We start from the raw sequence: 23,465 nt of genomic DNA on the forward strand, positions 1-23,465 counted from the left end.
CTGGTCATTGCTACATATACCTGTTCATTGCATTTTATTTTTGTTCTGCATATATTTATTTTCTAATTTCTTTTCCATTTCCTCTGTACTCAGTAGCATGCAAAAATGGTTCACTGCCTAAGGAAAAACTGAAACATTTAGTTTAGGCTGGCTTTTGTAGGGCAAGTATGCTAGATGTTATTGCACGGCCCTCTGCAACATGGGTAGTACTTACTGCAGAGAAGTAATCTGACAGGTGTCCAGTTCCATGGTACAAGGTGCAACTGAAGTGAAGTGGGAGAACTAAGTCACATGAAGCATTGTTTGAATCCTGTTTAGAGATCCCATTACAATTATTCATAAAATATAATATTTTTTGATCATTTAATTTGCATTTGCTCTGTTCTTGGTAGCATACACACACATTTCACTTCCTAAGTAAAAAGTGAAAATTTACTTTTGGCTGGCATATGTAGTGCAAACACATCTGGCAATAGTGTGTTTTCTAAATCTCACCTATCACATAACTATATGTGTGGCACAAGGTGTACCTGGTGTCCCTGGTGTGAATTGTAAGAAATAAGGCACATGAAGAATTGTTTGAATTCTGTTTAGAGATCTCATTGCAATTATTCACAATGTGCAATAATGCTTTTGTAAATTTTAATTTGCATTTGTTCTCTGCTTGGCAGGGTGCAAACATGATTAACAACTGAAGGAAAAAAGTGAAAAATGTAGTTTAGGCTGCTTTACATAGCACAAACATGCCTGCAAACAGTGCACTTTCCTCAATACTAAGGGCAGTACGAAGTGGAAAAATTCATCCTGTCAAACACCTATCACAAGGTGTATGTTCAGTGAGTTTAGATAAAAAACTTAGCTGATTAAGGGCTTGAATCCAGCTAAAATTGAATGTAAGAATTCCAACTGTCACAGCATTTTGATTTGTACTGTAACACTAAAGAGAAATGATGCTATTAAATGTGTTTTCTCCAAGCAATTTATCCGTAATCCTTACATAAGTAAACTTTTCTATTTAGCATATATCATTAACGTTTCACATATAACCTCAAGCTAATGTGTGTCCACTTTTTTAAACATGACAGTGATTATATTTAATTTAAAATTCAATTGCTTATGTATGATGGGCACAGTACTAAATCATCATGGGTCACCACATATCCCAACTATGAGTTTAGGACAGTTATGACTTGTGAAGTATGTACGTAACAGACCCCAACCTGTATTACTCATCCATCTGAAATATATTTACAAACAGAAATAATAACTTTTGCATAAGAATTTATTCCCAAGACTAATTAAAATCACATGCATACAGGCATCTCTGAAGTGCATCTACATTCATTCACAAATTAGAATAACTCTGCTTGCCAGACTTGAAAAGCAATTCTCCTATGCCAATGTCATTTAATAAGTGTATTAACAAAAAACACAAACTAATGAAAAACAACAAAGATGAGCGGACTTATAGAACTAACTCCTTTATTGGTAAGCACTTTCATTGGCAAAAGATAAGCCAACTTCTTCAGACCATCAAAACACATACAAAATACACTCCCATATAGAAAGGAATGCTTTTTATACGTAGTGCTAATCCAATCAAGCAATCAATTAATTAAAAAACAATCAATTATTTAAATAAAAAAAACACAAATAACCATTTGTCTGCTGAACCAATAGTTTGTTTTACATAGGTTTACATAAATCAGTAAACCTTAGATAATAAACCTTCACAAGCCTAGTCTATCTCGATGTTAAAAATACCAACCACACATCCTTGTGATGGTAGCATAGTTACTTTAAAATTACAAACCCTTAAAACCATGCATGTAAAAAAAAAACAATAGGTCTGCTTATTCAAAAAAGTTTATATTATTTATCTAGCTAAAGCTTTTATTTTGAGTAGAAATTTAATAGATACATACTCATTTAAACCAGGCATAATGTGAGCCATAGTAAGGATCTGCCATGCCAGTTCTATTTCTTCCAGTCTAAGCTGCCATGGACCTCCCCGGATGTTACGGTCTACTTTTTGCAAGACAATAAAACTGAACTTATGGTCCGGGTGTTCTGTTATGTGCCTTGCTAGGGCATTTGTGCAGATCTGCCTATCAATGCTATATTGGTGCTCATATATTCTTTGCTTGAGCTTACGTTCTGTTTTGCCAATATAGTAACCTTTGCATTGGTTGCAGACAGCCCCATATACTACCCCTTGGGAATCACAAGTATGTTTATCCCAAATCTGGTAGCTCTTATCTCTGATGTTAACCTTGTTAGTGACCTTAATATGTTTACATTGGGCACATCTTCCACATTTAAACATACCAGTTTGGCCTCTTAAAGCTATTTTTGGTCTCGCCACTAAATTTTTCAAATTAAAACCTCTTCTATATGTTATAGATGGTGTTGTGCCCAACATCTTTACCAATTCATTGTCCTGTTGTATTAAAGACCAATTTTTACATATAATCTCTCTAATGCTTCCTGCATCTAGGGAATAAGTTGTTAAAAAACTACTTATAACATTTAATTCCTTTTCTTTCCTCTGGGAAATATTACCAACATCCCCCACTAATGGGGTTATATGAACTTGTTTATCTTGTACCAAAGGCTGAAAATACCCTGTTAATCTTTTATTACGTACCTCTTTCATCACTTGGTCGATTAAGGGTAGAGGATAAGCTCTAAGAGCCTCAGGTGCGCACCCATGCTTCTCTTTCACACTTCTGCAAGTCCTACACTACATCCACCAGAACCAACAAGAGAGAAGAGAATAACCAAACCAACATGAATTCCTGACAGCAACTTCCTACAGTACAACAACAACATTACCAGCCCGAATACTACACTTTTCAAGAACATTTCCTTAAGGAGATTACACTCCTCTACGAAATCATCAAATTTAGGTACCATCCTCACTTCTCTTACTATCTGTCCCTTAACCACTGCCCTTTTCTGATGGAAGGGATGGCAACTTGTGAAATGTAAGAACGTGTTAGAATATGTGGGTTTTCGATGGATGGTAGAACTAAATTGCCCATTGTTATAGTCTTTGCTAAGATGAATATCCAAAACATTAACCTCATTTTGCCCTACTGGTATGTAAACTCCAAGAATGAAGTAAATGAAGTCATTTCAGATATAAAACCACTAATCATGTCCACCGGCCCCTTCCACAAAAAGAACATGTCATCCTGGTATCTTGTGTACCAAACCACATGTTCTTTGTATGTTGCACAATTAAATAGGAAGGACCTTTCCCAATAGGCCAAGACTCTATTAGCAAAACTGCTCCCACAAGGGGAGCCCATCACGATGCCACTTTTTTGGAGAAACAATTTGTCTGAAAAAAGAATGTAATTATTCTCTAGTATTATTTCAAGGAGAACTTCTATCAAGTTGATTTGCTGATGTTCCATACCTCTTATATAAAGGAACTCTCTAACCCGTTCAATTCCTAATTGGTGTGGAATGGATGTATAGAGGTCCTTAATATCAACTGTTAGAAAAATGTGGTGTTCATTGAACACCAAAAAATGCCAAGAATCACGGCATACTTGTGTTTCTGACTTAACAAATGGTTTCAACTTGGAGTCAACAAACACACACACATACACACACACACACACACACACACACACACACACACACACACACATACACACACACACACACACACACACACATATACATATTTTTTTTCTTTTTGTACTGTACATGCAAACTGCGATGTGCACCAAGAGACATTAACTCAACTCAGGGAGACACAGGGTAAATATGACTCGGGTACAAATTCAAGCCTGAACTTTATTTTTATTTCCTCAAGCACTAGCATCTTCAGCAGACATACCTCAACGTTCATCTCAAGCGTCCATGCCTTCCTTAATAACTCTGGCTGCTTTAATTAGGTAGTGAGAACAACAGCTTAACTGTGTGTTGGTTCAGTACCCAGTCTGCATGTCCTTCCTGTGGTTGAGTGGCGTTCGAAAGACAAGCGTAGGGTGTGCCTTCGTTAAAGGTTGGGCATCGAGCTGGCACCTCGGCACTGTAAAAATTCTACTGCCAATCATTAGGGGACCGGAGTTCCGCTGTGGCAACCCCTAACTGGGAAAAGCCAGAAGAAAAAGAAGAACTGGATAAGTATTCATAAAATATTAACAGCAATAATATGTCAGGAAATTTATGGTTGTAGCAAAGATGTACAATAGTAAATTATCATCATTTTTATATATTGCCAAACCAAGTATATTGAGAAAATACAATACTGTGACATGTCATGTGCCTTTTCAACCTTTTCTCTCTTTTTATATTTTTTGGGGGGATTATGAAGTCTTAACAATCTGCTATTTCTATAACTTGCTGCTGAAAAAGTAATAGTCATCAGCACAGAGAGGTACACAGACATTTCAGCCCATCATACCTCCAAAGATATCAGCACAGACACCCAATATTTGGGATCAGAACCTGTCAGTGTTGCCTCCACAACCCCTGCACTACCTGCTTCAACTGCATCAGGTAGCTTTACCCTGGCTGCTGGTGCAGTGGTACCATGCAGAAGCAGTAATAACTGAAGTTGGAATTTTGTCACCCAGCAGGAGCTGACAATGTTGTTAAGGATATACTGGAGATGGTCCTCTGTGTACATATCGGTAGGGTTGAAAAGGCCCTGCATTGCATTGCAAAGATGATGCCACATCCAGCACTGTCCAAGGGAGCTGCTGCAGGAGACATTGATAACAGTTTTGAGGATGAAGACTAGATCCTCACTGTTCTCAAGCTGGATGTGGGTACATCTCTGATGTCCCCTGCCTATCCCCAATCATGGTGTACCCCAACCTTTTGTCTTCATCACCATCACTGTCTGTTTTGTATGTCTTGTATAATTGTGCATGCTTCCTAATTTACCCTACCTATATGACCATCTCACTCCTAAGCACCTTTCCCATCATTCCCCTCTCTCCCCCCAGAAAAGTTGCCTGTTCCATAAAAATAAATTACGCCCCATACTTAGCTGTCTACTTCACCTATGTGTCATCTTGACACAATTGATTTGGTCTAGTTGACCATGCAACATTATTCTGTCACTTATCACATGGTATGGTGACTCTACAAAGTCATGAAGTTGTGTGTACAGCTGTACATTTACGATATGATGAAGTCGATAGCTATGGTGTTCTCCCACTACCCTCCTGCAAATCTTCATATTCTTTTCCCTGTGTCCTACCCTCTGCTTAAGAACCTTATTTTCACCACTGTCCTATCCATCCCTTTTTTGCATGTTTAATCTGGTCAAAAAATAGCTTCACACACAACACACATGGCCAAAAATGACCCAGGGAAAAGCCTTCACTTTATGTCCGTGGCATTTGCTTGGAGTTTGGCTTAGTATAGAAATGCTGAGTGACAAGGAATAGTCTATTTACTTTGATGCAAGCATGCTTAAATCTACTGTGCTATGGGAATACAGAGTAAAGGCAGACTAAAGCCAGTAATATGGAACAGGTTTTGTAACATTTCTTAGTTTGCTGGATGTGTTAAAGTAGGAGTTCGTACATGGCATGTTGAAATAATCACCTTGTTTGTAGCCTGATGTTTTTGCATTGTGTCACTGGTTGTATTACAGCTGTAGGCCAATTTAATAATTCATAGCATTTCATATTATTATCATATATCTAACTGTAAGCATCTGTATATCTCTCCATATAAAACATTTCATAGGATCATAGGATCATAGGAGGTTACTAGGCTATTGTTCCTAAGGCCTCTACAAGCCTAGCCATGTTATACCCTTGTTCCCTTATGGACCAAGTTATATATTCTATGTTTGTGCATGAATCTAAGATCAGCACCTGCTGCCCCCCCTGTATAAGAGGGACATAGGTGAAACCCCCAGTGTAAATTTATGGTTTCCCATCCAATTGTCCAGGCTATGCTTAAATAGGGTCATTGAGGAGCTCTGTTTTACATGAATTGGGTGTTTGTTCCAGAGGAATGGTGACTTCTGGGTGGTATATCTGTTTCTCCAGCATTTTGCTTCTGAGACTGGGTCAGGTACAATTGTTACTTAGAACAAGACTGATTTGTGATTAGACTTTAGCAGGGAGAAGCCCACACATGGTGCGGTGCAGCAATCCCCCATGTTGCTGAGCACTATGTCAAGGATGTTAGAGCCCCTTGTGGGGGTGCTGACCATCTGCTCCAGAGCATTTGTGTTAACAAAGTTCAGGAACCTTTGGGCAAGTGCATTTGTGCTCATATATGTTACCCAATTGATGGAATGATAGTTAAAGTCACTCATGTCCATGGTATTTGGCTGCGATGAGAGTGACTCAAGTAGGTTGAGGTAGTCTGTGTGTTTTTTGTGGTTCATTGTGGGGGACCTATAGCTAACAATGACATGGAGGGGGATCTTTTCTACAGTTAGTTGTACTTAGAGTAACTCTAGGGAGTCATACTGTTTAACCAGTCTAGAGGTGTATATGTCTTTAATGAATGGATACTCCTCCTCCCTTGGTTTTTTCATGTTCCTTGTGTGGTCTGAATATGTAGGAGGCATTGCAGCCCTGTATGGCTGCAGTACTCTCTGAGGCCTTGAACCATGTCTCTGTGACTGCACAGACATCAGCATCTTCCAGGGTGAGAAGTGCTTCAAGTAAGTGCAGCTTCTGATTTAGACTGATAGCTTTAAGCAGCATAACCCTGAACTTGTTTCTGGGGGGATATTTTTACATCGTGAATTTTGTTCTTATGGCATTGCCTAAAAAAGGTACTATGGGGAGGTTAGTATCTTTGCCAGCAACCTAAAGCCTAGAGGCAACAGGTGAAGACCATCTCTGGCAAAGCAGCATGGTCTGTCAACCATATCATCCCAGGCTGTCAGATACTGGAGCTCATTGTTGACGTCAATAATTTTTTGTTTGTATTGTGACATCAGCCTGAGTAAGGGGAGAATGCTGTTTAGGGCTAGGGACATACCTGCCTGAGACACATTTATTTATCTTTTATTTATTTTACATTTGTTGACCGGGATGTCTGACTGAGCCAGAGCCCTTTTTCTGCAGAGTCCCAGGGAGAAAAGCTCTGTAGTAATGGAGAAAAGCTCTGTAGTAATGCAATCAAACACAAAAATCACATTATACTAACAAGTTAGAAACTTAATATGGTGGTTCAAGACTAGACACATAATCTGAAAGCTCCATCGTGTCTCTTCATATAGTCCAGTGAGGTATATCTCAAGTTATTCACTCCAACATGGACTATGACAGAGTTATTTTGTTTTTGAGAGACATGAGTGTGTGTGTGATTTAGCGGATCCTGGCACCAGATAGGCAACTGACCTTGACCTTCTCCTTGTCAAGCCTAGTGAGGGGACATCTGTTTGCCTCACTATGGAGTTGCCTATGACCACAAAATTTGGTTTAGATATGTTTTACCTTAGGGGCTTATTGGGTGAGACACTGATCTGTGTGTTATTATGTGTAATGGGTGCTGTTGGAACAGTATTGAGCAGAAGGTTTGCACTTGGGAGGTCTTTTCTCCTTTGGTATATTTCTAGCGAGTACCTCTGCATATGTGGGTTTATCTGTTGTGTGCTTGGTATGTGGGAGTTGGAGTGTAGGTGCTGACAACCTGCTTGGTATTTAGTTTGTTGTTATGTGAGAGAGAAATCATTGATTCCAGATTCATTGTATCTATACATCACTCACATATTGTATTTGCATGTTTTAGGAGTAGTAGGTTGTCTGTATACAAGAGGCAATTGCTACATTGCCTCAGAATGCCCATGTCACTCAGGCTGGCTGGAGAAACAGTGGGAAACAGACCTTCCATTATGCCAGGTTTATTCTGTAATAAGTGGAGGAGGGTGGGCTAGATGTACTAGATTCTTTTGTAGAACTAGCAAAATCAGCTAATCTATGGGAAGTTTAGGGGGTAGAAACCTGTGCCAGTGTCTCAAAAAGTGCTGCATTGTGCACTGAGAAGAAGGGAAGCTTAGAAAGGTTCCCTAGCAGTTGTCTAGGGAAAATTTGACTTTTTAAGCATTTGTGTCTATACATGGCAGTGCTAACCTCAGTTGCATGGTGTACAGTTATGTCCAAATGCTGTGTTTAAATATCAGCTAAATAGAACAGTTTTCAAACAATCCAACCAATAGGAATGCCCAAGACTGAGCCTTGCACCAATGATTCCCAACTCAAATGGGTCCTTGACTACACTCTTCTGCCATAAGGGTTCAGGAGGACCATCTTAAAGTAAGATGGTAATGTAAGATGGCTGGCTTTAGTGCTCAGAAAATGCCAAACAACCTAGCTTCAACAAGTCTGAATCTAGCCTATGCTACAAATTGTTCAAGTACTGTAAGTAGGCAGTGCAGAAAACAGTCACAAACAATAAAAACAGTTTACAATAGGCACCAAATAGTTGCAAACAGTTTAAAAGTGCAAAGAACATTATACAGGGCGCAGTGGTGTAGCCTCACAGCAAGAGGTTCTCTGGTTCGATTCTCAGCTGGAGTGTCTTCTGTGTGGAGGCTGCATGTCACCGCTGTGTTCTTGTGGGTTTTCTCCGGGTACTCTAGTTTTCTCCCATGTTACAAAGACATGCATGTGGAGCATTTCTCCCCGGGCTTTTGCTGAAAATTGGCTTTGTTCCAAGTCGGACTTTCCCGGTAAATAAAAATACTTAGTTTTCAGCAGAATTCACAGGATGCCTTGGATTTTGTCCAGACTGGCTTCATATCTCTGTCTAAGAAGGTCAAACTCTGAGAAGCTCTAGTAAACTGAGCACAAACCCCAGCAAATGCTGTGTTTAAATATCAACTAAGTAAAACAGTTTTCATACAATACAACCAGTAAGAAGCTGAAGACTGAGCCTTGTTCCAACAATCCCCAACTTAAATGGGAGCTTGACTACACAATTTTGGAAAATTGCAGCAAGACAACATTTCAAAAATATTGCAGCCCCAACAGGGATACTTATTAAGCCAACCTTATCCTGGTTAGGTATTCATGTTTATTGCACTCTCCTACCACATATTTGTACCTATAGCAAGCACTTTACTGTACAGTGCATGACAGAGTAATGATGGTTTAAAAAGTAAGAGTAACATACTATAAAGATATTCCTACATGTCCCACAAAACATATTCTCACTATTCCTCTCTGCACCTGTCTCTATTTTTCTCTGCTCAACCCTTCTGCTTCAGTAAGTTGTTACAATGCTTCATCTGTGTTATTTTAATGTTGTAAAGTAGTAATATCTTTGTGGTGTAAAGAGCTAATGGTCATATGTGTAAAAAGATATTTGACTAATTTCAAGGGTTCTAATCCAGGCATTAGATAAGTGTTATTGACTGTTTTTGGTGCACTATTTTATGTGTACCTGTTGGCTACATATTGTCATGAGCGACCAATATCCTCATGTGTCATAATCTGTTTTGTTCCTGCCTCCTCATCACCCTGTTTATGTACCTTATCCCTTCTGTATCATTAATCTTCCACCTCTGCATTTGTGGAATGTGTGGCACAATGCAACAAATGCAACTAAGGCTAAATGGCAATACGCAGCCTATGGCAATATATTCCGATTGTATTGCCTTCGTCTGCATTACTCTGTCACACTTTATGCCACTATGCTTAGTCAGTCTAATGTACTTTTCAAAAAGCTGAAGAGCTGTATGTGCACATTACAGTGGTCAATATGGTAATGAAGTTGAATACGTACATTCTTATTTGCTGAAATGTGGTGTCAAATATTACTTTCTACATGTTTGCTTAGGTTATGCTCAGGTATAAATGTTTTTCTTACAACGCTGTAAAGGTTTGAATACAGATGGATGAAAATTGTTTCAGGATGAACTGCCTGACTCCTGTGGATGTAAATGTTGTCTACAGCTTTACTAAACACATCATTATTCTGCTGCTTTGTTAATGTGCCTGCTAACTATTGTCAAGTCTGTCTTGTACAGATCTTTGTGCAAGAGTTGGCAGAGACCAACACAGATTACTGCTAATTCCATTCTAAGTTAAAAACTTCAAGATATTATTATTATGCATGTGCTAACACTTTGCCATCAGGAGAGCAATTCAGCTTGGCAGCACTGTGGCCAAAAGAGAGAAAAGAATAAGAAGAAATCAATTGCTCAATCATTTTAGGCTGCAGAAAATGTGTATGTCTCTACTACTTTTGTCAATAGGTGATCTTGATTTCAAAATGATGTTGACTGAGTTAATTCTGTCATTTAATGTATATCTGCTATACAGTGTTTACAGTTGCAACTGCAGTACATGTTGGGTTAAACTAGTCTCATATAATCCAGCACAGTTTTTCTGCAGTGCACTTTCCTATGTATGATTTGTATGTTTGTCTTTCCAATTTACATAGTGCAAGTGAACCATTTGTCCTCTGTAAGATTAAAACATGAACATAATGCACTTTTCCAGCACATTTCTAAGTATGAAAATCATAAGTTTAAGTTTATGGTTATGCAATGTGTAAATAAAAACAAAAGGGGAGGTGATTTGATTAATGAGACAGAGTTGAATGAAACTAAATGGATCATTGAGCTAGCAGCATACAAAACCCCAGGTTTAAATGGGATTATACCTCTAGGACCTGCACTAAAGAAAAGGAGGGTGCAGTACTGAATGTTAACTGAAGAGCTATATAAAAACTGCAGTTTCATTTGAGTTTTGTATCTGAAGAAGGGCTTGGTCCCAAAAGCACTCATTCCTGTGTTTTTAATTGTGTTTTAAATAAAAGTTTTGAAGCTGTTCAGCATGGTGGCCAGTACCTGCGTTTTTCTTCTTTCCTTACATAGTGCAACTAGGAGACAATAATAGGGTGCAATCATCCTGAAATAAATTTGCAGGAAAGTTTGTTTGTTAATGCAGTGGTGCACAACAGCAAATGTCTTATGTCATTCCATAACATGAAACATGTCAATGTCCCTTAAAGGAATCCAGTGTACATGCAGGACATTATCTAAATGTTACTAGAAAAGCATGTAATTACATGTGACAGTCATAGTGCTGTTACATTGTCCTGTGTACACATATGCATTTGTTGCACAACCTGTGATGCACAGTACCAACTGTTACAAACAGAGAATTCTGGAAAAGGTCAACTGTCCTGTTTTGCATTGTTGACATCAGACTTCTCCATTGGCACTTGAGACTAATATAGTGCTCTCTAGCTTGTGCAACTAGATAGGTAGGAGGTTTGATGCCCAACATGGAAAGGTTTTGTGCATGTGTGTGTGTGTGTGTGTGTGTGTGTGTGTGTGTGTGTGTGTGTGTGTGTGTAACACTTGCTGCTCTCTTCACCCCCCCCTCCCCCCGAGAAGAATACATTTAACTGTTCATACTGCTCCCTTGTACCACTTTTGGATGAAACTTCCTCTATGATACACACTAATTAGGTCATTCTGAAAAAAAGTGAAATCTCTGTCCTTAAGAATCAGACTTGCCCTGTTATGCTTGCAACTAATACAATGCTCTCTAGATTATGCAACTACACTCCACCTTTAAGAATCAGACTTCTCCAATTGTGCTTGCAACTAATACAATGTTCCTTAGATTGTAGAACTACATAGAGAGGAAGTTCAGTGCCCAGCATGGGAAATACATATGTGTGCATGTCTGTGTGTGAGACTGTGTGTAACACTTATTGCTGTATCAGCTCCACCTGATAAGAATGCATTTAACTGCTCCATTATCCCATAGTTGGATGAAATACACTGGTGAGGTCATCCAGACAAAAGTGCGCTCCTCACCCATAAGAATCAGATATCTCTTATGGAGTTTGCAACTAATAGAGTGCTTCCTACATTGTGTAACAAGATAGGTCAGAAGTTTGATGCTCAACATGGGAAATTTGTATATAATGCCTGTTGCTGTATTCACTTCCATTGAAGTAAATACATTTAAATGCACGCACAGCTCTCTTATCCCAAATTTCCTACGTCATCCACTATGTAACACACTGATGAAGTCATACTAAGAAAAGTGCACTGTCTACCCATAACAATTAGGCTTCTCCTCTGGCACTTGAGATTAGTGCAGTGCTCTCTACATTGTGTAATTAGATAGGCTGAAGGTTCATTACTCAATATGGGGAGCTTATGTGTGAGTGGGGGGTGTTTGCAGTTAGGTCAGCCTCTGCTCAGTCAGCTTCACCTCTGAATAAATGTTTTAAATTGCTACATGACTCTAGAGACCTCTAACCCTACCTCTCATATCCACACCTACTTTGTAACACAATGGTGTAGGTATGCATACTATTTGTACCTATTAAGTATAATTTTCTATACATTACATAAAGATTACATGGCTTTTTCAGGCCATACCGTGTCCACAACTGTTGAAATTAATGATATAAAATATCCATTTAATGTTTTAAGAGATAAAGTGACAAACATTTGTTAAGTAGGGTGGGCGACAACATGTCCATTTTTTTCAAATGGGAGGTGTTTTGTGCGGCATTAATAAAAGCACACAATTACAAAATTATATTGTCTGCCTACAATCTTAGTTCTACACACTGATTAAGTTATTCCTTTGCAAGTGAACTGTTGCTATTTAAATGTTAGACTTCTCCTGTGGTGCTTTCATATCTTACACTATTCTCTAGAATGTTTAAATAGATAGGTAGGAGGTTTGAATACAGCAGTGCTTGACTTCTACAAGTGTGACTACAAATTAATTTAGGATTGTTTTACACACATTTGCTGTGGCAAGCTTTATAACCCCAGATGGCTGTAAAATTTGTTTCACCAGACACATCTCCTTGGCAATACTCTGCTGATGTCATCCCTTCATAGATGCTGTATTTCTCACTTGTAAACAGTAATCTCCCTTTTAATTTCTCCAAGTCTTTTGGGTGTCTAATACAATGATGGGGATGGACCCCATTCCTAAGTCTAAGTACTATTAAAGTTCATGAAATTATAATTGTTTCAATTTATGATGTCAGCCAAAAGTGCTCTTCACTGCCCCCACAGTGTGCCAGTAATGACTCCATCTGCAATTCATACAGAGTTACATGTATCGGTAACATATCTTAGAACTGTTCTGGGTATCTTTCTTCCACATAACTCTCATTTCTGCCTGCAGACCTTAATATTTTATGACTTTGTGTCTCTCTGTATGCAAGACATTGTAGTCACTGGGTGTAGCGATTTCAGTGATCAATGTTACTTTTGTCTTCTTTTTATGTACCAATGTATCTGGTTTTCTCGCATCTCTCTCTTGAACTTTTGGTAATGGGTGAATCCATGTAATGTAGACTTCATCATTTTCTATGATGTTTTGTGGCCCATGTTTCCAGTGTCTTTCAGCTACTTTAATATTATAATGTTTGCACAATCCCCAGTGCAACAGTCCTGCGACATTTATTATGCCTTCCAGTATACAATCATTGTGCCATTAGTATTTCACAACCAGCAACAAGGTGTGCAACTGTTTCTAGTTCTGTTTTACAAAACCTACATTTGTCTGTTTCTCCCACATGTTCAATGGACTCTGTAAACCAACATGTACATAGCGCACTATCTTGTGCTGCCAATATTAACCTTTCATCTTTTTGTTTAAATTCGCTTCACCTTAAAAATTCCTGCATTCAATCCTGATTAACATGAGGTTCTTCCAGAAGTTTTCTATACTTGCAACTATATTTATGCATTTTCCACATTTCTTGCCTTCTCATCTGATCCTTCACCTTATATTCTTTCTTTTGTTTTTTGACACATTCAGTTGTTGCCTGATTTTTATCTACTTCTGGTTTGATTTCCATTCCTGCTTGACACCAATATGTTTCTGTTAGACTAAGGAGGGAAGTCATCTTAGATTTATTAACCTCATGTTTCAAAACTTTCACTACATTTGGGTCTTATGAGGACAGCAGATATGTGTGCAGTCCCACGATTGCAGATCTATACATGTAATCAATTTCAAGGAGGCCTATACCTCCTTCAGAATGGAGCACATATAATCTTGGTATGCATTAATTTTTATAAATCATTTGGTAAGCATAAAGCGTCCTTCTTTTTTCCTGTCTAATCTATCTAAAATGTTTTGGGGCCAGTTAATCACTCCAAAACTGTAAGTTAGGACAGGAAGAGCAAATTAGTTTATAGCTTGAAAGTCAAATTATCGGTCTATAATTTTTCGGATAACTTGCATGTTCACTCTTAAGTAGGGGCATTGTTTTTCCTCATGTTAACCAAGTTGGTGTCTGTTCACAGTGCGAATATAAATAGTGCTTACTCATGGCTAAATTTTCATGCAAAGATGTTAATACTTTTAGCCAGAAGTTAGTTTCCAATTGGAGGCTTTTCTTAACTTTATCTCAATCTCTCTGGCTGTTACTTCATCCCATTTCATATCCTGCACCTTTGAGCTTCTTATTCTTGCTTTTACTTCTTCTATCCATTTAGCATCTTTGTTTCACAGGATCTTTATAAATATTTCTCCAACATGTATCTATTTCTTCTTTTTTGGGTGGTCTTTTAATTACTTTTGCCTTGTTTCCCAGTTCTCTATAGAACTTTTGGGTTCATCAATAAATTGCTTATTATGTACTTTTTTCTATATATTTATCTGTGTATCTTCTAAGTTTTTCTGCCTTTGCTGAGATTTTTAGTTTATTATTTGCAGTAGGGCATGATAGATCCTAATCTGTTATAATACTGCACATTGCTTTTATTACGTCTATCTTTCTGAGAATTTTTGTTGATCTGTTCCATTTCTATACTCTTCTAACAGTGACACTTTTTATCTTAATTGCTTTATAGTTTTCTCTGCTTGATACTTCCATGATGGTATTCAATTTCTCCCCTTCCTTTCCCTTATTACCCCATGTTCTTGTGGTAGAATTTTATTTGTTATTAATTTAGCTGCACAGTAATATATCCTGTTTACTTCTGATATATAGCATGGATCTCTATGGACAGTCCTAATTACGGTGTTTATTTGTTTTTCAAATGTCTGATTTTTGGGTTTTATTGACCTTCTGCAGTCTACTTCTTTCATTGATCGTAATATGTCTATCTATCTCTATTAAATCAAGCAACTCTTCTGTTAGCTCATTTTCTTCTAAACTGAGGGCATATTTTTTGTTCTCCATTTCCTGCAGGCATCCTATAGAGAGTTCTTTAGCCTCTTCCTGTGGAACATTCTCTTTAATTTCATCTTGTGTCATCCATTGCTCTGTCATATGAGAACTCACTGGCTTATCACTCCTCAACATTGACTGCGTCACAGTTGCCACAGTTTTCTGTTCCTTCCTTTGTCATTCAACTTCAAGCGAATGTTTATACTGGTTTCCTGTGGAAGGGTCCAAAGTATCTTCATAAGACAACTGCCTAGTTGCTTCCCATTCCACTGGTTTCTCCTTAAATTGGATGTCTATTGCTCTATCCTGCTGTTGTGCTTTCTGAGTTAAATTTTCTACACTGAATCCTTCACTTCACAGGTACTCCATAACCTCAGTTTCTGTTTCTTTAATGTCTCTATTACTAATCTTCTCATCTATTTTTCCTCTTTGTCTTTTTATTTTTTGTATTGTTAAGTTTTCCATATCTGGATTCCTTTGCCTGCATTTCTCTTCAGATATCTCTGGTGTTGCTCTTTTTGTATTGATTAATTTTGATTAATTTTGCTTTCTCCTTTGCATAAATATTGCACCATATCTAATCTCTTGTGGTGATGAATAGATGGTGTAAGAGGATAGGTATGTGATTTGAGTCCATCACTGCTTACATATTGTTACTGTGATTACTGTCATATACCATTAGTTACCTCACAACACCTTTATTTATACTTGTAATTATGAGATGAATGTACAGTGGCACTGTGATATAAACAAATCCTAGTAGCTACAGGGAAAATAACATTTTGACCACATAATGATTACGTAAAGCCACCATACCTGCAGAATCTTACATTTGTAGATTGAATTCTCCTGTGTTGTGTGTCTTTGATACTATGCTTGTAATTATGAGATGAATTTACAGTGGCACTGTGATATTAACAAATCCTAGTAGCTACAGGGAAAATAACCTTTTGGCCACATAATGATTACATAAAGCCACCATACCTGCAGCATTTCACATTTGTAGATTGAATTCTCCTATGTTGTGTGTCTTTGATATTATGCTTTGTACATTGTGTAACTACATATTTGTTGGATGTTTGAGGCCAGCTGTGAGTGTATCTTTTACCCTCATACCGTGTATACTATTCTTCAAAGACATATATCATGGGTAGCTATGCAATGTTATTTTTTAGCATAAACATTCAGCTAATAAACAGTAGTGATGCCATCCATTTAATTGTGCAATATCCCATCTCTACCTAAACATGTCATGTGGTGATTGTGATTCAGACACTAATCTTTAGCTAGTGATCTTGGGTAGTTAGTGAAACACAGCCATTACTGCTCAGACTATGTTGTATCAGTCTTATTGTGACTGTCCATGTCACTAACACTGTAGGCAAACGCATTTGCTTAGTACACCTATAGATGTTGATCCCTCTTACAAAAGGACATGATAATCTGTCTCATAGCAATGCTTTTATTCAGAGTAGTCAAGACATGTGATCATTTTCCTTACATAATATATGGAGGAAGCATTATCCTGTGGCACGAGGGAATGAGATGACAGGCTGTGTGTTGCTTACTTGGTAGAGCAATTACAGTCACAAATATTCCTTGCAACAATAACATAATGCAATGCGTTCACATACCAAAATATCTCACAACTGTAGTGACACTTCTACCATATTGCAATCATCATGTACAATATCATGTATTTTCTGTTGTCATATGCTCATGTGTTCAACATCCACATACAGTGCCTGTTAGTACTACGTGGGCTTACACTGTAATGCATGAATGACATCCACCACAGTTATAATGTGCTCATTTACAGTGGTAGAGACCTCTGCCATCTCTTTTATCTCATCAATTGTTTACTACACATATATCTGATGCAATAAGTTAGCAGAATTGGTGTTTTATAATAGTGTTAAGACTTCCACTGTGGTGCTAGTGGTTGACCCACATGTCTTTCATCAGTAGCATCACATAGCTAGCTGTTCAATTCCTCAAAGAAGCAGCATTCTAAGAATGTACTAACATTACATAAACACCACTATCTAGTTATTGTTATCCATTTTTATGTTGGACAATGATATAACATCACAGGTTGTGTGGCAATGAAATAGTTACTCAGGACATGGTGGACTCTGAGTGCTCCTGTGGCATGCACATTGAGTATTGGCCTGTATAGCATACCTACACCAATAGAATGTGGTTCAGTTCTGGGACTGTTTGTGTCCTAGATGATGACAATTAGCTTCCTTGTCAAAGAAGGCTTGAGGTTGTACTGCTAACTGTTATGTGGACAGTAACATGTGTAGCTCCTTTTCCAGTATTCTGACTAAATCTGATTGTTCATATTATATTTGTAACTCCTGTCTTAATGCATGCATTCAGTTCAGCTATTTGTGATAGCCACACTTCATCTCTGATGTGGCACATGTAGTCATTACAGAGGTCTGGAGAGAGCCTTAATTAATAGACAGGGGTTTGAATATGTTAACATCTGTTTGACAGACAAATTTGTCAGACAACAGTGGCTCACACACAGACAGTAGTTACAGCACACTCAGAGTGCTACCTTTTCTGGGCCTTGTCCTTCAAGGTAGGGCAGTCATGATAGGAAAGTGCTCTAAGCCTTTCAAGGGTGCTCTTCATGGCATGCTTGATATGAATATTTCTGTGGTGACCATCTCTGCATGCATGCATCGCTCTGATATCTGTCCTGGGATGTGTTTGAAAATGACATGGTATGAATGTTTCGTATGTTACTCATTGCTGACATGCATTACCTATTCAAACAAAATTATGCTCTGCACTACATGTCTTCTTCTGGACATGTCTTTATTACTGCAATTGTTTTTGTCACACTATACAGCTTAAAGGCAGATGAGATATTCCATAAATGTTTCTTAATGTATGGCATGCTCCCAGACCATCAGAAACTGTGACTGGTCTTCTGTTACAAAGCTTTCTATTGTGATGCTGCTGTTGAATAGCTGTATTTCCTGTAATTTCACATGAGCATACCAAGTATAACAATACTGTGACATTTGCAAATCTCTAGTGGAAAAACTGAACTCATGACACATCATGAGCTCTGTTTTGCCATTTGTCACGTATGTATGTTGTGTGTTATTAGAGTACCATTTAGCATTTATATAACTATATAACATTTGCTTGCCTTTTACATACTTGTAGGTGATGAACCCCTTTCCTGTGGGTGCCACTATCATTTATTTCAAAAACTTGTCCATTTCTGATGTACCTAACATTACAGATATAAGATAATTTTGTTCTTTTGAGATGGGGAATGCAACAGTGGTATCGGGTTGCATACATAAATTCCCTGTATATACATCTTATATGCAGTCAGAGCCAGATATAGCAGTAGACAACCTAGGCAGTTGCCTAAGGCCTGATGGCTTGAGGAGGGCCCACTGGCAAGGAGGAGCTGCCACAAAATGTACATTTCCTCTTTAAGGACACAGGCAGATTACACCAATAGTAAAACCTGTGCATGTGTATGCACATTTGAATGTTTATGGAGAGTTGACATTCCATTGGAAATAGAGGAGCGAGCTGATTATTTTTATGGACAATTATGACAAGTGTGTGTGTGTGTGTGTGTGTGTGTGTGTGTGTGTGTGTGTGTGTATGAATAATGATACAGTTAGGAATTGCAGGTTTGTTAACATATTCAGGCTCAATCCCTGTACCTTGATTACTGGATACTAGAACCTAAATCCTTGACACCAACTATCAAACTGTCATCATGTTTATTTTCAAGGACTGCTGACTTTCAGTGCTTTTCAAGGACTGTTGAGTTGTATCACATTTTCAAACAATATTGACATTCTATGCATTTTCAAAGACTATTGAGTTCCAGTGCATTTTGAAGGACTGCTGAGTTTCTTTGCTTCTTCAAAGAATGTTGACTTTCTAAGCATTTTCAAGGAGTGTTGAATTCTTATGCATTTTCAAGGAATGTTGAGTTTCAGTACATTTTCAAAGAATGTTGAGTTTCAAGGTAAAATAAAGTTTACTGCTGTTCATGCTAAGTCTGTTTTAAAGTGTAACTGTTTTGTTTAGCAAATGAGCATCATCAGTGTCTGCGCTATCAAAATTGAAACCTGTGTTAGCACCACAACAGGTAGCATACTTGCCTTTGGTGCTTCAGTGCAGAAGGCCATGAGTTCTACTCCCACATCATAAAGAAGGAATGCTGATATTGCAGTGCCTTTTAATGGGGATGGAGTACTGCAGTCCTGAGTATGTCCTCCGTTGGATGAAATACCTAGTAACTATGAACCTGTTGCCAGTTTGATAACAATTCCTTCTTGCAATGTTATCAGGTTACTATTTTTAATGGAACATGGGCAATTTATTCTTCAAGGGCAGCAGGCACTGAATTTATACAATGTACATGAAACACTGAAATGTAAAGTTGTTTGTCAACAGCAAACTCTTCATTACTTATAAATCTCTTTAATGTGGATTTATTCAGATGACTTTTACTTCTGCAGAGATTGTGTATATTGAGTAATATTGGTGGATTGCAATGATAGAAGTCTGAGTGGCCTTTTGTAGTTGAAATGTTCTGTAATGGGCAGTTTTGTCATTATTGGTTTATATGTTTTGTTTCATTGCTTACTGGAAAATGTTCAAACCTACAAATTTAAAATACACTATAACACATGGTGTTGTATTATACAAGGAATATAATTTAAAACAATCAGGATGGTGCATTAAAGAACACATGCATGTATGCATGACCCTAAAATGTGTCAAGGGCATATGGTTTGAAAATAGTCCAAGGTAAACTTAATCTGCCACTGGCCAGATGCATTTTCTGTGACTGTGGGTTTCAATGCTGTTTTAATTAATATGAGTTTCAAGGACAGAGAAACGTACTGCTCATGCTAAGTCAGTTTTCATTGCTGAGACTGTATTGTTTTGTTTAGCAAATGGCTATCAGTGTTTGAGCTATAACATTTGAATTAACAGTTTTAAATATCTCTAATCATTGTAGAAGTAACAAAGAAAACAGTATGCACTCTGAAAGGTTTGAACAGTGTTTATGGTAACTGGGGAAAAATAGTCAAGTAATGGACACTGGAATGGCTGGGGGATCGGGGGAGGGGCTTGTACTGGGGGGAGGGAACCTGATCCATTAACCTGCCAGGGCCCCATTTGACCATGATCCATCTATGTATGCAGCAACTGCAGTCTATGCATTTATCTCTTAATCTACCTTCTGTCCTTGCTGTTATCTCACCTCAGCATTTAACATACATGTATATAACATTTTCACTCCCCTTTGTTACACTGCAGCTTTATATCCCTATCGCATGCTTAATCAGCACGTACATTTTTATTTATGTGCTTAACTGTGATATTGTCATTGACATTAAATATCATTATATTAATACTGCAGGATTTATGTCAGAAATGCTTCTTATTCACTTTGTCACATTTGAATGTGCTATATGAGTTTACACATTTTCCCTTCACCATTAATTAATTATGCAGTATAAAACAAAATGTGTACAATTCCCCCATGTCACTTCTCCTCCTTCGGTATTCTTTCCATGTACTTGCCCTTAATATGGCTGGGCTACAGCACATGCTCGTAGACTTGTTAAAGATGCACTTATATATCCAAATTGGAAGCCATGCACTTTCAAGCCAAGACCAGAATAGCTAGTCAAGAGGAGAAGGTCAATACCCGCACCACACCACATGCAACACATAGCCCTCCAGAACACCCACCATCACAGCACTCACATAAAAACACAAACCACACACCCAACTTGCAGAGGCTGTCAATAGAAATCTACCCAAACAACAGAGATCTCCAAGCAGAAATGCAATCGACCACCACAACACAGCACAAACCACAAGACACATAGCTCTCCTACACAGTGTGCCCTCAACCTAAGCCCCTAAGGCTAAACAGCTTTCCCAATACACTAGTCATAAGTGACTCAATAGTGAGGCACATTGATGTCCAACTCACTAGGTTGAATAAGGAGAAGGTAACAGTCAGTTGTTTATCAGGTGCCAGAATCCAACAAAAAACACACACACTCAGGTCACTCGACAGTAAGTACAAGTATGACTCTTATCACTGTCCATGTGGGTGTGAATGACCTGAGATGCACCTCCCTGGACTACATGAAAAGAGACATGGATGAGCTCTCGGATTATGTGGCCCAGGCAGGTATGACCCTAGCCCTGAGAAATAGCCTACCATCACCCAGAATGATACTGCAGTACAAGCAGAAAATGATTGACTTCAACAATTGGCTAAGTTTTTGGTGTCATTCTAAGGGGATCCAGTATCCGTCTGCTTGGGATGACATGATTGACAGACTTCGATACTTTGCCAGAGATGGCCTGCATCTGTCAACCTTGGGTTTCCGGATACTGGCTAAGGCTCTTGCCACTCCTATAGTGCCTTTTTTAGGTGATTTACAAAAGACCAAATTACCACCATAACAGCTATAAATAAATGCAATCTGAGGGTCATGCTACTCAATGCTAGAAGTCTAAATCTCAAGATGCACTTGCTCGAAGCACTCCTCAAAATGGAGAACATCAATATTTGTGCTATAACAGAGACCTGGTTTAAAGCATCAGAAAGCACCCCTGCACTATCAGGGTATAACTCATTCCACACCTTTCGGCCCCAGAACATGGACCAAAGCTCCAAAGTCAGTGCTGTCTCCATATTCATAAAGGATATACACACCTCCAGACTAGTAGCCCAGTATAATGCATCTGAAAATCTTCAGGTACAACTAACATTGGGTAAGATGGAGATTCAGGTCGTAGCCTGCTATAGGTCCCCAACGATGTCCCAAGACTCTCACTCCACATTCTTAAGTACCCTGGAAACTATTAGGGTCCAACCCAACACTCTCATACTAGGTGACTTCACCTACCCCTCCATCAACTGGGAAAACTACTCATGCACCATTACACTGGCCCAAAGCTTCCTGGAATTCATCAAGTTCAATGCCCTGGACCAGCTCATTCTTACCCCCACTAGAAGAAGCAACATCCTTGACCTGGTTATTACTAACATGGGCAACCATTGCTCTACACCAATAGTCAATTCCTCCCTAGTTAGATCTGACCACAAACTAATCACCATGGAAATCCACATCTCACCCCACCTCTCACTGAGGTAACCACCATAAAAAACTTCTCCAAAGCTAACTTTGGGCTCCTAAAAACAGAGGTGGCTAACTTCACGACACCCATGTCAATGGAAAATTGATGCATGACTGCTGAATCATACACCAATGCACTGTACGAACACGCACATAAATTCATGGAACTAGCCATAACCAACAGAACTAAGATGCTCTCCTCCAAAAAAAGGAACCAAACTGGTAGTCCCCTGCCATTAATAAACTCTACAACAAAAGGAAAAAACTGTTGCAGATAAAGGTGAAGTCCCAATACTGGAAAAACTCTCATTAGCCTTAACAAAAAGTTGAGATCCCTCATCAAAACCTCTAAAGCCAGCTATGAAGGCAGAATTGTGGAAGACACTAAAAACAACCACAAAGCCTTCTATAGTTATATCAAAAAATCTCCACGGCAATACCCATGTTTGCTCTGAGTTGCTGCACAATGGTACCTCCTATACTGAGCCAACAGATATTGCCAAGATACTGGCTGACAGATTCAGTGCCAACTTTACCCCTCTCCCTCCCAAAGGACCAATCACAATACTGGAGGAATGCCAGGCACCCAGCATTAGTGCAGCACAGGTTAAAGCTACATTGTCTAATGCCAAGAATACAGTTTCCATGGGACCTGACAGTATGACTGGATGTGTTCTACATGAACTACAAAGTGAACTGGCACCACATCTGTGTGCCCTATTTAATCACACCCTCATCTCAGGCTTTGTCCCTACCGAATGGTGCACTGCTACAGTCATCCCTCTCCATAAAGGGGGAGTGACTACAGACCCTGGGAATTATCGCTCCATTAACCTGTCGAGTCTTATATGTAAGGCTATGGAGTGCATCATCATGGACCTAATTAAAAAGGATACAGGGAATCTCCAAACTCTAGATCCCACGCAATTTGGTTTTGTGAAAGGTAGATCATGCCTGCTCAAACTAGTTGACTTCTTTGAGTCAGTCACCAGAGCTGTAGATGAGGGCAAGGCAGTTCATACAGCTCACCTCAATATGGCCAAGGCTTTGATACCATTTCCAACTCAGGAATTATTGATAAACTCACGAAACTAGGCATCAACCCCTATATCACTAAGTGGGTTGCAAATTGGCTCACAGATAGAACCCACAGTGTGAAAGTAGCAGACTCCAAGTCAGACTGCC

Source organism: Protopterus annectens, chromosome 4.part0 (genome assembly GCF_019279795.1).
Source record: "Protopterus annectens isolate FY-2018-M chromosome 4.part0, PAN1.0, whole genome shotgun sequence".
NCBI lineage: Eukaryota > Metazoa > Chordata > Ceratodontiformes > Protopteridae > Protopterus > Protopterus annectens.